This window comes from Lithobates pipiens, unplaced genomic scaffold (assembly GCF_037356315.1).
Source record: "Lithobates pipiens isolate NorthernLeopardFrog02 unplaced genomic scaffold, aLitPip1_a1.2 Scaffold_13, whole genome shotgun sequence".
NCBI lineage: Eukaryota > Metazoa > Chordata > Amphibia > Anura > Ranidae > Lithobates > Lithobates pipiens.
In genome coordinates this window covers 75,970,221-75,985,829 of record NW_027507718.1, presented here as the reverse complement: position 1 = coordinate 75,985,829, position 15,609 = coordinate 75,970,221, and the positions used below count along the sequence as shown (strand labels likewise).

The 15,609-nt window shown below is 42.7% G+C and overlaps 1 protein-coding gene and 1 pseudogene across 3 annotated transcripts in view; both read left to right on the top strand.

Annotated features, from left to right (window-relative positions):
* ADAMTSL1 (ADAMTS like 1) overlaps positions 1 to 15,609 on the top strand; it is a 1,178,053-nt gene that overhangs the window by 761,296 nt on the left and 401,148 nt on the right. The window lies entirely within an intron of this gene.
* LOC143979998 (U2 spliceosomal RNA) lies at positions 9,539 to 9,666 on the top strand (annotated as a pseudogene).

The window sequence follows — 15,609 nt, the reverse complement described above, 5'->3', positions numbered from 1 at the left end:
TAGGTAGTATATACTAATACACATCAGAGAAATTTGACTTGTGACTGACTACAAAGGGAAATCCATCTTCTTCTCTTATGTTTAAGGACCCATAGATTTAATGTACAACAGTAAATGTTAAAGCGAATCTTCACCCTCCTCCCCCATTTTTCTTAACCCCAATTGTCAGGTTGTAGATTATGCACAATTCAGATACTCACCCAGCCAGCATATCCATTGTAGTCCTGCAGAGATCCTCTTCTCTGCTGCCACCGTTCAGGTCCTGCATTGACATGTCCTAATGTGACATCATTTGGAGGCTACCAGCTCTACTGGCTCTAGCCCGGGAGCCTCCTAATGACTAGCTGCTATGCATGCCCCCTTCTCCTTTTGTGAATGAAATACTATTTCTCTTGGAATATGTGAAGGGAATATCCCAGAAGCAACAAGGAGCACAGTACACATAATTTGCAGGGATGTCTTTATCACAGGGCAAAAGGGGCAGCTGCCCTGGGCCCAGTCATTGTTGTAGGGTTCAAAACAGCTTCCTCTTGAGACTGCACTGCCGCATTTATTTTTCCAGGTGTAGCAGGTGCTGCCAATCCCTCCCCCCGCTTGCTCTCCTGGCCAGTTAATTCAAGCAGACACACTGTGACAGGGGCGAGGCACAGCTGTGGGCTGTATGTACTGGAGCCAGAAAATCGCCTTTCTTCCTCTTTTAGAACCAGACCAGCTGTGACAGGGAGTGAAGCAGAGTGGCTCTCTGTGATCACCACCCCTCTCCGGTCAGCAGCACGGACATCAAACACAAAGAGCAGGCTGTGTGTGGATTCTTCTCCCTCAGCCTTCTTCCGTCAGCACCGGAGGGAGATTAATAAAGCAGCAGCAGGACCAGAGCAACTTTCAGGGGAGAACACTGTGATTTGCAGGCAATCAGTGAGCAGTAATAATGTGCAGCAACCAATGGGCGAGCGTTAATGATGTGCAGTAAATGCTGGCAAACAGTTGGTGAGTGGAAAAAATGTGCAGTAACCTCTAGCCACCAATCAGTGAGCTGTAATGATCTGTCCGTAACCTCTAGCAACCAATCCGTGAGCTGTAATGATGTGTAGTAATCTCTAGCAACCAATGGATGAGCAATAATGATGTGCCATCTATGGCCAGTTTACTGTGAGTCTTTGTGTGGGGAGCCCAATAAACAGTTTTTCCAGGGTCCAATCAATATTAAAGAGGGTTCTGGTCATTCATCTAGGTGTGTGATAAACATTGGGGGTGGGACCAAAATCTTTTCTTTAAAATAAAAGTAAGCAAAAAAAGAGAGCAATGTTTGTGTATCAAAGTGGAGAAGGGGTGGAGAGGAAGGAAGTTTGTTTTCAGGGAAAAGATCCCCTTTAAGGACATGGAAAATCATGTTCCAATGTTATGCAATGGAGTTGATTTACAAAAGGCAAATCTGCTCTGAACTTGCACTCTACAAGGGTATTTCCCCCGAAGCTTAGTGAATGTGGTAAAGTTTCACTTTTTCAAGAATACTCATGTGTAAGAAAAATAGAAAAATTAAATTCTTGCTTGCACATGATTGGATAATGGAGGTCAGCAGAGCTCAACCTCACTCACTAAGCTCTTGGGAAATCTCCCTTGCAAAGCGCAACTTCTCTTGCAAAGTGAACATCCTACCTGCCTTTCGTTAATCGGCTACAATGTGTCTTGTTGCTTTGCATTACTGCAGAAACTTTGGACTATTATGAGAGTACAGTTACCAAACTAGCTTTATTAGACCCACATGAAACTGCACAGATGCAACAATTTTTTTTTTTCCAGAATGGAAGACAGATCAATGATACTGGCTTTGAGATAGCGAACGAAAGATGGATGACTATTAGAAAGATTTAATTTAGGCTGAGCCGTATATGTCTTACTTACAAAAGCCATACTCCAAACATGGAATAATGCAATAATGTTTATGAAACCAATGTGATTTCAACATGCTGTATGCACTTATATAGGAAATATTAATTTCCTGGGGAATGTTGGTATGTATCTGTTTCATAGCTGGTTTCCTACAGCACCTTTTAAATTAAAGGTACGTAAGGCTTGACTTGGTGCCAAGTAAGAATACCAGCAAGCAATTATGCTATCTAGTAACTGTTAAGTGGTGTTAACTAGAGGTTAGTATGCAGTGTAAACTAAGTTTGAAGATGGAGCCGTTAAGTATTGTAGTGCATACAAGAGCCCTAGATAATATTTGCTGAATTATAAGTGATCTTGCAGCAATTGGTCCAATTTAAAAAAAAAGGCTGTCAAAGCCTGTAATGGGTGAGTTGTGTGAGATACAGACAGACCCCTAGTTTCATGTCGTATGTGAGAATTTTATTGCAGCAGACAGCATGCTGTATGTACACTCATAATATTGTCATTACTGATTGTTCTTTCCTTGTGTAGACATAACAGTGTATCTAGTGTCCTGTAACAGTTTGCATGAAGAGGCATCCATGATCAGACGTCTGCACGATACAGCTTTTTATTTTTTCTCAGACGAGAAAAATGTTAATACTATATATTAATTGAGACATGCAATAGATTGAATTTTTTAATTTAAAATTTCTAATTTTGAAAACATTGGACAATGGTGCCTTTGCGGTAATTACCACGGTTCATTAAGCCACGTTTTACTTTTTAAAAAACGAGCTGCATTTAACAGTAGCTGTGGTCCTGCAAAAGTCGTTTATATTTTTATTAGCATTTACATAGTGCAATTTATGAAGAACTTGTTTGTACCTTCTATAACGTCTGTGTTACTTTACCAAACGTATGACTTCATGTTAGAAAACCTAAGGCATGAAAGCATCTTTTGATGCTCCTAGCAACTAATGAATTCCCAGACCTCCATTTTCTGTTTAAAAGACCAAAAAAAGCACTTTAAAATGGTTTAAGGCTTAATTTTCCTCCTTTGTTGATTCCTATGGTTTGTTGTTGGGCTGGCATATAAAACTTCGAAAGTAGAAATGTCAACTATGGCTTGATAGCTATGCTGAAGATGTGCACTTTCTTTTTCTTGATTTAAAATACACCATTGATATCACACTACTGCATTATTGGTAATATGTGTGTACACTCGCGCTAAGAATGATTGTATTATTATTATATATGTACTCAGTCCCACTAAGTTTAAGGCTCCTTTCACACTTGTACGACCTGAAAGTCGCACGACTTTGACGTGACTTTGCTGTGCAACTTTGATGCAACGTTGACGCGACTTCAATGTGACTTGAAGCAATTCCTGTGTAATCTTGAGGTTCCAGGGACCGCAAGTCGCATCAAAGTCAGACCAAAGTGCAGAGACTACTTTGAAGTCGGTGTGACTTGAAGTCACACAGCTATGAACGGTACTCATTGGAAATGATGTGGTACGACTTGTCATGCGACTTTCACACAAGTGTGAAGACCCCTTTCACACTGGGGCGTTTTTCAGGCACTTTAGCGTTAGAAAAGCACCTGTAAAGCGCTTGAAAGAAGTCGCAACTGCAATCCCAATGTGAAAGCCCGAGTGCTTTCAAACTGAGGCGCTGCGCTAACAGGGCATCAAAAAAAGTCCTGCAAACAGCTTCTTTGCAGCGCTTTTGGAGCTGTGAATACAACGCTCCTAAAGCGCCCCTTCCCATTGAAATCAATGGGAAGCGCCTACAAAACGCCTGAAAAGTGCCTGCAAAGCGCTCTTGGCAGCGGCTCTTTGTGTGCGCTTTTAACCCTTTATTTGGCCACTAGCAGGGGTCAAAAGCGCCCCACTAGCACTTGAAAAACGCTGGTAAAGCTCCGCTAGTTTAAGCGGCACTTTACGAGTGTTTTTCGGGCGCTGGCAGTGTGAAAGGGCTCTTAAAGCACTTGGGCTTTCACATTGGGATTGCAGATGAGGCTTCTTTCAAGCGCTTTACAGGCACTTTTTTTAATGCTAAAGTGCCTGAAAAACGCCTGAAAAACGCCCCAGTGTGAAAGGGGTCTTAGTGTTAGTGGGTTGCTCGGTGTTCTATGCACGTATCCCACTCCCTATGTGTACATACACTTTATTACCAAAAGTATTGGGACACCTGCATTTACACGCACATGAACCATTAATGGCACCTCAGTCTTCATCCATAGGGTTCAATATTGAGTTGGCCCTTGGCTCTTCTGGGAAGGCTGTCCACAAGATTTAGGAGTGTGTCTATGGGAATGTTTGACCATTCTTACAGAAGAGCATTTGTGAGGTCAGGCTCTGATGTTGGACAAGGCCTGGCTTGCAGTCTAATTTATCCCAAAGGTTTTCTGTCGGGTTGAGGTCAGGACTCTGTGCAGACCAGTCAAGTTCCTCCACCCTAAACTCATTCATCCATGTCTTTATGGACCTTGCTTTGTGCACTGGTCCAAATCATTTGGTGAAGCGGGAAATATGATGTGGGGATGTTTTTCAGGAGTTGGCCTTGACCCCCTTAGTTCCAGTGAAGGGAACTCTTAAGGCTTCAGCAAACCAAGAAATTTGGACAGTTTCATGCTCCCAATTTTGTGAAACAGTTTGGTGATGACCCCTTTCTGTTCCAACATGACTGAACACCAATGCACAAAGCAAGGTCCATAAAGATGGATGAGAAAGTTTGGGGTGAGAAACTTGACTTGCCTGCAGAGAGTCCTGACCTCAATGCGGTAGAACACCTTTGGGATTAATTTTAGCGGAGACTGTGAACCAAGCCTTCTCGTCTGACATCAGTGTCTGACCTTCCAAATGTCCTTCTGGAAGAATTGTCAAACATTCCCATAGACACACTCCTAAACCTTGTGGACAGTCTTCCCAGGAGAGTTGAAGCTGTTATAGCTGCAAAGGGTGGGCCAACTCAATATTGAACCCTATGGACTAAGAGTGGGATGCCATTACAGTTCATGTATGTGTAAAGGCAGGCGTTCCAATGCTTTTGGTGATATACTGTACATATAACTGCCACTGCTCTCCAGTAACCCCTACAGGCTACCCGAACAACATAGGTAAGTTAACTCTACACAGCACTGTCCTATGTTTCATAAAACATCCATATGTGTAAAATAAATACAATTAAAAAAACAATATACACTCACTGGCCACTTTATTAACCCCCCTGGCGGTATTCCCAAGTCTGGCTCGGGGTGGAAGTTTTATACCGAAAGCGGTAACCCCGAGCCAGACTCAGGACCATATCGCTGAATGCAGGAGAAGGTTTACTTACCTTGGATCCAGCGATGTCCCCCCGCTGTACGAGTGGCTCATCCTCCGCTCTATTCATCACGGAGCCGATCTCCGTGCCCTGCGAGCGTTGCGACGCACTGGGACGGAGATCGGCGCCAAATTCAAAAAGTGAAACACACAATATACATACAGTATAATGTAATCTTACAGATTACATTGCTGTATGTAATTATTTCACATCCCCTTTGTCCCTAGTGGTCTGCCCAGTGTCCTGCATGCAGTTTTATAATATAAAAACTGTTCTTTATGCCTGGAAACTGGAGATTTTCCATAGCAACCAAAACTGTCCCTTTACATCAAAAGAGATTTTAGACCAGCTAGAAAACAGCGATAATAAATTAGAATAATTTGCAGAATTGAGCGATAGCGATTTGTGGGGAGATCCGTCATCAAATACTGAAAAGTAATGACAGTGACAATTCTGCAACTGAGCTAATTTCAGTGTTTTTGATTTGATTACATTATTGAATAATTTTTATTATTGTTATATTATTATTTGGTATAATTATTTATAGTTATTTATTATATTATAATTTATGATTTCATTTTTTAAACTTTATCATACCCGGGATGTCTACTAGACTACTTGGACAGATTTAAGTGAGTTATTCTTAAGAATTACAGGACTACAATATAAAACACCAAAATTTCATGCAAAATAATTGTACCGCTTTCAGCACCTAAAATCCGAAATAATCATACCGACAGGGAGGTTGGTTAATAACACAAATTGCTAATCAGCCAATTACAGGCATCTAGACATGGTGAATACGAGTTGCTGAAGTTCAAAACAAGCATCAGAAGAAATGATATTTAAGTGACTTTGAACTTGGCATGGTTATTGGAGCCAGACAAGCTGGACTGAATATTTCAAAAACTGCTGATACACAGGGATTTTCACCCACAACCATTTCTAGGGTATACAAAGAATGGTCCAAAAAAGAGAAAATATCCAGTGAGAGGCAGTTGTGTGGACGAAAATGCCTTGTTGGTGTCAGAGGAGAATCGGAAGAGTGGTTTGAGATGATAGAAAGGCAACACTAACTCAAAGAACCACTCATTACAATCAAGATATGTAATACCATCTCTGAATACACAAAACATCAAACATTAAAGCAGAAAGACTACAGCAGCAGAAGACCACACTGGGTGGCACTCCTGTCAGCTAAAATCAGGAAACTGAGGCTACAATTTGCATGGGCTGAACAAAATTGGACAATAGAAGATTGGAAAAAACATTGCCAGTTCTGATGAGTCTCGATTTCTGCTGCAACATTCAGATGGTAGGGTCAGAATTTGGCGTAAACAATGTGAAAGCATGGATCCATCCTGCCTTGTATCAAAGGTTCAAGCTGGTGGTGGTGGTGTAATGGTGTGGGGAAAAATTTTCATGGCACATTTTGGGTCCCTTAGTACCAACTGAGCATTGTTTAAACACCACGGCCTACCTCAGTATTGATGCTGACCATGTCCAGCCCTTTATGACTACAGTGTACCCAACTTCTAATGGCTCCAGCAGGATAATGCACCATGTCACAAAGCTCCAATCATCTCAAACTGGTTTCATGAACATGACAATGAGATCACTGTACTCCAATGGCCTCCACAGTCACCAGATCTCAAACCAATAGAGCACCTTTGGTAAGTGGTGGAACGAGAGATTTGCATTATGGATGTGCAGCCAACAAATCTGCAGCAACTGCCTGATGTTATCATGTCAATCTGGACCGAAATCTCTGAGGAATGTTTCCAACACTTTGTTGAATATATGCCATAAAGAATTTATAACACTGTCCTTGAGCGCGTGTATAAAACGTCATCACTTTTACAAAAGTTTCATCAGCCAGTCTGAAGTGCTCTTATTCAATAAATAGTTCACCAGTGCTATACTTCTTTGTGGTTCATGCAAAGACACTTGTGCACCCACTTGCTTCTCTCACACTCACCAAAGATTATTTAACCAGTACTTTACAGCAAATTAGTCAACACACTTGTGGATTTTACCCTCCTGGGTATTGCCAGTGGTTGGCCTCCTTACAACTCTCCTGCTGTTGTCCTCCAGTTCTTCCAAAGACAGCAATAGGTCCAGATCTCCTAGGGGCTTGTATCCTCTGCCAATCGATTTGTAAATCTGTTCAGCCAGCCTTGTGATCCAGGCACCCCTGCCAAAGAGCAAAGCCTTGTCAGTGGCCTTACTGATCTCCACTGCAGTTGAATAAAACCACCTCCTCCTTCACCACCAAGATGGGCAGCTGCAGGAGTGCAGTGCATACCTAAAGAAATGTCATTGAACTTTTATAATTAAAGCCCTGGAGGTTGATTTACTAAAGTCAAACATACCATTCCTTTTTCCAAGGAAATTTTTAAAGGAAGTTTGCTAGGGTATTTTCTACAAAGAAACACATTTGGAGAATTAATTTTTTTACTTACCTTTTTATGCCTGTTGCTATGTGGTCCCTTGAAACCTTCCTTCTTCACCACCTAGGCGTCTTACGCCTCTTCCCTCAGTGCCTCCGCTCACTACTGCTCCTGGGAGATGTTTGTCATCATTTCCCAGTCCTTGGATATGCAAAGTAATGCTGATGTGAAAAAGTGATTACTTATCGGATTACTTATCGGAATCCGGGAGCCCCCTTTAATAAGGGGGCCCCCAGATCCCGACCCCACACCCTATGTGAATGAGTATGGGGTACATCGTACCCCTACCCACTCACCTGGGGGAAAAAGTGGATTAATCAGTGAAACAGTGAGCAGCCCTCAAAAATGTAGTGCGTTAAACCAAATAATGATGATCTATGATTTGTTAGGACACTTTCCACTATATTCTTGGGCTTAATGCCAGATGTCAAGTTTGCAAAACATGATATGGAAAAAAGCTACACTTCTAGGTGCTGATTTTTGACAGGTATCATTTGTGGCACAATTGTAGACACATGCAGTATAATTGACTGGACAGAGTTTCAAAGACTATGTTTATACTATTGTATCTTTCACTGGGGAGAGAAGACATTTTTGAGTAAAAGAAATCCATTCAGGAATATATAGATAACTAATGTTTATTTCTGTACATGATAGGATGCATTTGTGGTTAAGACCCCTTTCACACCACACCGCCCATAGTGTGGGCAGTAAGACGCCGCTAAAAATGGCAGCGTTTTACCCCTGGATTTGCAGCACATTTCAGCCGTTAGCGGGGCACTTTTACCCCCCGCTAGTGTCCGAGAAAGGGTTAAAACCGCTGGCAATACACTGCAATAGCGGCGTTTTGCCGGCGGTATTACAGCGCTGCCCCATTGATTTCAATGGGGAGCAGCGGTGAGGAGCGGTAAACACACCGCTCCTTCACCGCTCCAAAGAAGCTGCTGGCAGGACTTTTCCCTGACGTCCTGCCAGCGTACCGCTGTAGTGTGAAAGCCCTCGGGGCTTTCACACTACACACAATGGTGCAGCTTATCTAGGGCGGATTGCAGGCGCTATTTCTAACGCTATAGCGCCTGCAAAACGCCCTGGTGTGAAAGGGGTCTTACTGTGTAAGCTAGACTACAGTCTGAAAAGTAATTTTCATTTTTGAACTAAATATTCAAGAACCAATAGTTTAAAAAAACAAACAAAAAACAAAACAAAAAAAACATACACATTGAGGTATTGTCCACATCAGCAGTGAAGTTCCAGTTGTTGTTTTCTAATGCAGGTTAGAAAGTGTACGCTGGTGCCAAACAACAATTTTATATCTAGTTTGGCTTTTTACAGCTCCAAAAGTTTAAGTCCAAGGGATAGAAAACTAGACACCACAAGTATCTGTGGCCCATTTTGCATTGCTGAGAGAGAAAATCCCCCTAATCCCACTAAGGCAGTCGGATGAATTACCTGGATAAAAGTATTGCAATACTTTCCTTTATAACTGTTGATACAATGAATTATTAGATGAGCAATGACTACATCATGCAGTAGGGTACTGCTCGGGTTAAAGTATTTGTAAATCCTAACAATGAACTTTTCCTGTTTGCTAGTTTTTTGTCTGTTATGTATTCCATTAAACGTCTATTGTTATATCTATTCAAATAAAAAGATTCTTGTTGATTTTACCAGAAAACCAATGCACTGATAACTTTCTGTGCTGTCTGCCTTTGCTAACTGTTATACAGCACACTACTCCTTATGTTATGGAGATAAGGAGTGGAGGAGGTGTTCTGCAGACCTAAGGGTGACGTCTCTTGCCCTAAGGTGATAATGCTGTGCCTATATAGGGGGGTGTCTTTCCTGTCATAAGACATAGAACAGCAAGGGGTATCCCCACATCTACATCACATCGCTTCTTGGACCTTTGACTAAGATCAAGTGTAGAATCTGTTCTTATCAGTTACCAGTGGAGGTGCTGTGCTGCTGTCCTGACCTATGGCAGTAAGTTGGGGTGACGGTGGCTATGCAAATCCACTGGTGTGATGATAACCTGGAAGGTTACGATTGGTAGGAACCAAAATAGGACTGCTCGGCGAATGGAGGCCCGGGAGTAGGTTCTCCCTGAGAAAGCCGAAAAGGCTTACACCCTGGTAGGGATGGAACTGCACTGGTCTGGACGAAGGCCGAGCTCTGAAATAAGCCTGTGGTGTATCTGCTCCTGGAGTGGCAGCCGAGGGGTGCTGTAACTCTCAATGTGTTAGTGACCCACTTTGAGTTTTACTGGCACCAAGGTCACTGTACCATAAACACTTTTTTCACACCTGCCTCTTGGACTGAGCCTTTTGGCTAGGAAAAGAGGATTTTTTTTAATTCCTGGCCTAAGCTATACAATGCACCTTGCACTTTCTCCACTTCCCTTTTCCCCACCTTTATGTTTGTTTGTCGTGTTTGTCACTTTTGTCTTTTTTTGGTTGGTTGTGTCTTGGAAGGGGGTGGACATGGCCTTCTGGCTTAGTTCGCCCTCTCTCATGGGGTCTCCCTTCGGGGGAGCCCCACCTAGTACTTGGGTTAGTCTGTTTTGGCAGACCTCCCAGAGAACGGGGTCCATCTGGTTTTGTCTAGATGGAACAGGGAAGTATCCCAGTCCCCCAACAGGAGCCTTGTGTTCTGGGGGATCAGGGCTTGGGTCCTTTCTCTTTAGAGGAGGACCATGTGTACACCCTGTGCACATTATGTGTTTCACTTTTTTCGTGTGCACCTTTTTTTGCACTGGATAGAGTCTGAGTGTGCTCAAACACCATGGGCTGAAAAAAACCACACAAAAAAACTTGTGTGGATGCATTCAGGGATCTATCTGCTTTTTTTTCTGCATATTAAACAAAAAAAAACTCATGGTGTATACATTGCTTTAATGTGTTACTTACATAGATACATAGTTAGTCTGGTTGAAAAAAGGCTATCTAGTTCAATCAATAGAAGGAAAAAAAATACAAACTATATATACGATCTGATACCCATAGTTGGTCCAGAGGAAGACAGGGGGATCACTAAGTGAAAATAACAAAATAAAGGCCTAAAAAGACAATACTTCAGCCACCACATCTTCTGTTATGGGTTTAGATACACTTTAAATATACCCTTATCATTAAGAACCCCCTCCTGTACTGACTGCAAAGAAAAGTCTTTCCTGTTTGATTTTTTGACCAACAGGTTTTGCTGTTAACATTCAGGATTTTTGGAGACTTCTAGGGCTGCAGCAACGAATATGATGGCAGAATCATAAGAGGAGATCCAGGGACACATATTTAAATGGAAGCCATTGATTGAGAGTCATAGCAAAATTTTTAGACAAGATAAGGTATGTAAATAGGGACAAGTACTCAACAAAGCCAGGTGTCGAAGACATGGTATGATTGGGAAATAGGGATTTAAAAAATGTAATTCAGACCGAATAACAGTATAGCCAAGACAATTATGGGTAAAAAGCATAGATATGAACCAGCCAAAGATCTTCAAGGGTTTGTGGGGTCTCTGTGTGGTGATTGCTTCTCCTTAAAATGAAATACAACCAGTGGTACTTGGATGTTCCCCCATATATATCCAAATGGGCAAAGGTGCTTAAATATGAAGGGTAAAGAAGAATGGGCACACAAAGAGTAATAGGACAAGGGAAAGACGAGGGAATGAGTCCAACAAACCAAACACCAGGAATGGTCTACTGAAATACCAACATATGTAAAGGCTCAGACGTGGCTCGAGCCCATGACACAAACATGGTGGTACAGCAAGTGCCCCCAGAAAAACAAACGACAGTGATTTCGATAAATTCCTAAAAAGAAATGAAAAATTACTATAATTCTACCATTAATACAAATGATATATTACCATAAATATTAACCATACTGAAGAGAAATTTTTCAGTGAGCAGATTATTACTGTGTTTATCTTAAAGTGGGTCCTAATTTGACTTTACATTTTTATTTACAGTTTACGTTTTTTTTTTAACATTTTACTGGTCCCCTTTTGTTATTTTATAAAGTGCATAGAGTTGTACATAAGCCATTGATGGCATGGTGTATTAGATACTACAGTTAAGGATCCTGTAGATGAGTGTTGTTTTCCTGCATTTCAAGCACATGTCAAATGTAAGTATTCCAGTTTCCATTTACTTTAATGGTGCAATGTGGATGACTGCTCTGAGACTGCACTTGACCTGCTTTGCATTGCGTTTCTTTGGACACGTTTGAATGTGGGTTTTTGAGCAGTGCTGTCCTCTATTTCTGTAAGCATCATAAACAACATATATCTGCACAAATCCTTACTATTTTCAGATGATGTCTGATTATGGGGACAAGAAAACATCAACACGAGGACTGCATTGCTTTCAATGAGTCAGCAGTCTCTTTAACCACTTTCAGACCGGACCATTTTGCTGGTAAATGACCAGAGGTCTTTTTACAATTTGGCACTGCGCTGCTTTAACTGGTAATTGCGCGGTCATGCAATGTTGTGCCCAAACAAAATTTGCGTCCTTTTCTTCCCACAAATAGAGCTTTCTTTTGATGGTATTTGATTGCCTCTGCGATTTTTATTTTTTGCGATATAAACGTAAAAAGACCGCAAATTTTGAAAAAAAATGATATTTTCTACTTTTTGTTATTAGAAAAATCCAATAAACTCAATTTTAGTCATACATTTAGGCCAAAATGTATTCAGCCACATGTCTTTCATAAAAAAAAAGTCAATAATTGTATATTTATTGGTTTGCGCAAAAGTTGTCACATCTACAAACTAAGGTACGTTTTCTGGAATTTACGCAGCTTTTAGTTTACGACTGCCTATCTCATTTCTTGAGGTGCTAAAATGGCAGGGTAGTACAAAACCCCCCCCCCAAATGACCCCATTTTGGAAAGTAGACCCCCTAAGGAAATTGATAAGTGGCATGTTGAGCCCATTGAATATTTTATTTTTTTGCCTCAAGCGATTGAATAATGACAAAAAAAAAATTATTTTTTTTTTTTACACAAAGTTGTCACTAAATGATATATTGCTCACACATGCTATGGGCATATGTGAAATGACACCCCAAAATAAATTCTGCTGCTTCTCCTGAGTACGGGGATACCACATATGTGGGACTTTTTGGGAGCCTAGCCGCGTACGGGGCCCCGAAAACCAAGCACCGCCTTCAGGCTTTCTAAGGGCGTAAATTTTTGATTTCACTTCTCACTACCTTTTACAGTTTTGAAGGCCATAAAATGCCAAGATGGCACAAAACCCCCACAAATGACCCCATTTTAGAAAGTAGACACCCCAAGCTATTTGCTGAGAGGCATTTTGAGTCCATGGAATATTTTATATTTTGCCACAAGTTGCGGGAAAATTACAAACTTTAATTTTTTTTTATTTTTTTTTCACAAAGTTGTCACTAAATGATATATTGCTCACACATGCTATGGGCATATGTGAAATGACACCCCAAAATAAATTCTGCTGCTTCTCCTGAGTACGGGGATACCACATATGTGGGACTTTTTGGGAGCCTAGCCGCGTACGGGGCCCCGAAAACCAAGAACCGCCTTCAGGTTTTCTAAGGGCGTAAATATTTGACTTCACTCCTCACTACCTATTACAGTTTTGAAGGCCATAAAATGCCAAGATGGCACAAAACCCCCACAAATGACCCCATTTTAGAAAGTAGACACCCCAAGCTATTTTCTGAGAGGCATGTTGAGTCCATGGAATATTTTATATTTTGCCACAAGTTGCGGGAAAATTACAAACTTTTTTTTTATTTTTATTTTTTTCACAAAGTTGTCACTAAATGATATATTGCTCACGCATGCCATGGGCATATGTGAAATGACACCCCAAAATAAATTCTGCTGCTTCTCCTGAGTACGGGGATACCACATATGTGGGACTTTTTGGGAGCCTAGCCGTGTACGGGGCCCCGAAAACCAAGCACCGCCTTCAGGCTTTCTAAGGGCGTTACAGTTTTGAAGGCCATAAAATGCCAAGATGGCACAAACCCCCCCCAAATGACCCCATTTTGGAAAGTAGACACCCCTAAATTTAGGGGTACACTAGTGAGACTAGGTAATAAATGGCGGGTGCCCTGAAACTATAAAAAAATAACTAACCAACCAGCGTCACCTGTAACAGTTATATGGTGATCACTGGTGAAAGGGTTAACTAGGGGGCAATCAGGGGGCTTTATGCAGTAGTATATGGGGGTCCCTGGCACTATAAAAAGCTGCGGCGAACCTAAATACCTACCTGCCTAACTAGCGTCACCTGTGACACTAATACAGCGATCAGAAAAACTATCGCTTATTAGGCTGGGTTCACACTGGAGCGATGCAGGAACGCCACGAATCCGCGGCGGGTTCCCGCATCACATGCCTCCCGGCGGCAGTTCACACTGCCCTATGCTAACTGCTGGGAGTGTCAGTGAAATGTTAATGACACCCCCAGATCAGTTCGGATATCGCAGTGCGATCTGCAAACTCGGATCGCATGGTGTGAACACCCATGTGATCCGATTCTGCTGCGGACCAAAAAAAGGGTCCCGTGCGAGTTTGCGGCGGGTGCGACACGAATTCAGCCATACTATCTGTATGGCTGAACTCGAATCGCACAGAGATCGGATGTGATTTGCACTGCAGTGCGGTGCGAATCACATCCGTTCTCATAAACCGCTGCAATGTGAACCCAGCCTTAGTGACACTGGCGACGGGGGGTGATCACGGGGTTAAACCTTTATTGGGGGGGTTAGGGGGGTACCTTAGAACTAAAGGGGGCTAACCCTAACTGCCCTAACAGTTATTACAGTCACAAATGACACCCGCCGGGTGATCAGGGGGTTAAACCTTTATTAGGTAATAAATGGCGGGTGCCCTGAAACTATAAAAAAATAACTAACCAACCAGCGTCACCTGTAACAGTTATATGGTGATCACTGGTGAAAGGGTTAACTAGGGGGCAATCAGGGGGCTTTATGCGGTAGTATATGGGGGTCCCTGGCGCTATAAAAAGCTGCGGCGAACCTAAATACCTACCTGCCTAACTAGCGTCACCTGTGACACTAATACAGCGATCAGAAAAACGATCGCTTATTAGGCTGGGTTCACACTGGAGCGATGCGGGAACGCCACGAATCCGCGGCGGGTTCCCGCATCGCATGCCTCCCGGCGGCAGTTCACACTGCCCTATGCAAACTGCTGGGAGTGTCAGTGAAATGTTAATGACACCCCCAGATCAGTTCGCATATCGCAGTGCTATCTGCAAACTCGGATCGCATGGTGTGAACACCCATGCGATCCGATTCTGCTGCGGGCCAAAAAAAGGGTCCCGTGCGAATTTGCGGCGGGTGCGGCGGGTGCGATGCGAATTCAGCCATACTATCTGTATGGCTGAACTCGAATCGCACAGAGATCGGATGTGATTTGCACTGCAGTGCGGTGCGAATCACATTCGTTCTCATAAACCGCTGCAATGTGAACCCAGCCTTAGTGACACTGGCGACGGGGGGTGATCACGGGGTTAAACCTTTATTGGGGGGGTTAGGGGGGTACATTAGAACTAAAGGGGGCTAACCCTAACTGCCCTAACAGTTATTACAGTCACAAATGACACCAATGCAAAAAAAAAAAAATGACATTGGTGTCACTGTGACTGGGGGGCAGGGGTAATTGGGGGGGTGATCGGGGGGGTGTGAGTGTGCCTGGCATGTTCTACTGTGTAGTGTCGTGTTGGTGCAACTCACCGATCCTCTCTCCTCGGTGTCGGAACGAAAAATACCGACACGGAGGAGAGATTACATCACTTCCTCTCCTGTGTTTACATTACAGGAGAGGAAGTGATGTCACAGAGGATTTTCATTCGTCGGGAGCGATCGCGAGGGGGTGGCCATGAATAAATGGCCGTCCCCTCATCCGGGATCGCTCCTGAACGAATACCGACCGCCGCAGGCACCG